We start from the raw sequence: 469 nt of genomic DNA, 5'->3' as shown, positions 1-469 counted from the left end.
GAGACACTAAAAGACCCAGCATTTTTTTTTTTTTTTTTTTTTTGTGGACCATGGACATTCGTATCATTCCTCCTGTTTCGAAAGAGCGCAAGGCTCGGCTCCGGATGTTGGCGGATCTTTGCCAACAGGGGAGGGAGATTGGAGGTTTCGCTCCAACCTTTTGGAACCTTGCGGTAGGGATGGGACTTCATGACTCTGATTTAAAGAGGATTTTTAATGATGGCTTAGACAACCCCGTGCCTCCTCGGGAGATGGATGGGCTGAAAATTCTTGACTTTTGGGGTCTCATTGAGTATCTCGGTTACCGCAACTTGGTAATGTCATGTCGGTCTTGAGTTAACTCCATTTTCCATAATCCCTTGCTTGTCACTTCTGTTCTTATCATGAGCACCTGTTAATCATTATCACCGGTTGTTAATTACTCATCTCTCTATATATATATATATATATATATATATATACCATGCTC

Source organism: Sinocyclocheilus grahami, unplaced genomic scaffold, assembly GCF_001515645.1.
Source record: "Sinocyclocheilus grahami isolate Dianchi unplaced genomic scaffold, SAMN03320097.WGS_v1.1 scaffold223.1, whole genome shotgun sequence".
Lineage (NCBI taxonomy): Eukaryota > Metazoa > Chordata > Actinopteri > Cypriniformes > Cyprinidae > Sinocyclocheilus > Sinocyclocheilus grahami.
The sequence above is the reverse complement of the archived record's forward strand: the minus strand, read 5'-3'. Positions refer to the sequence as shown.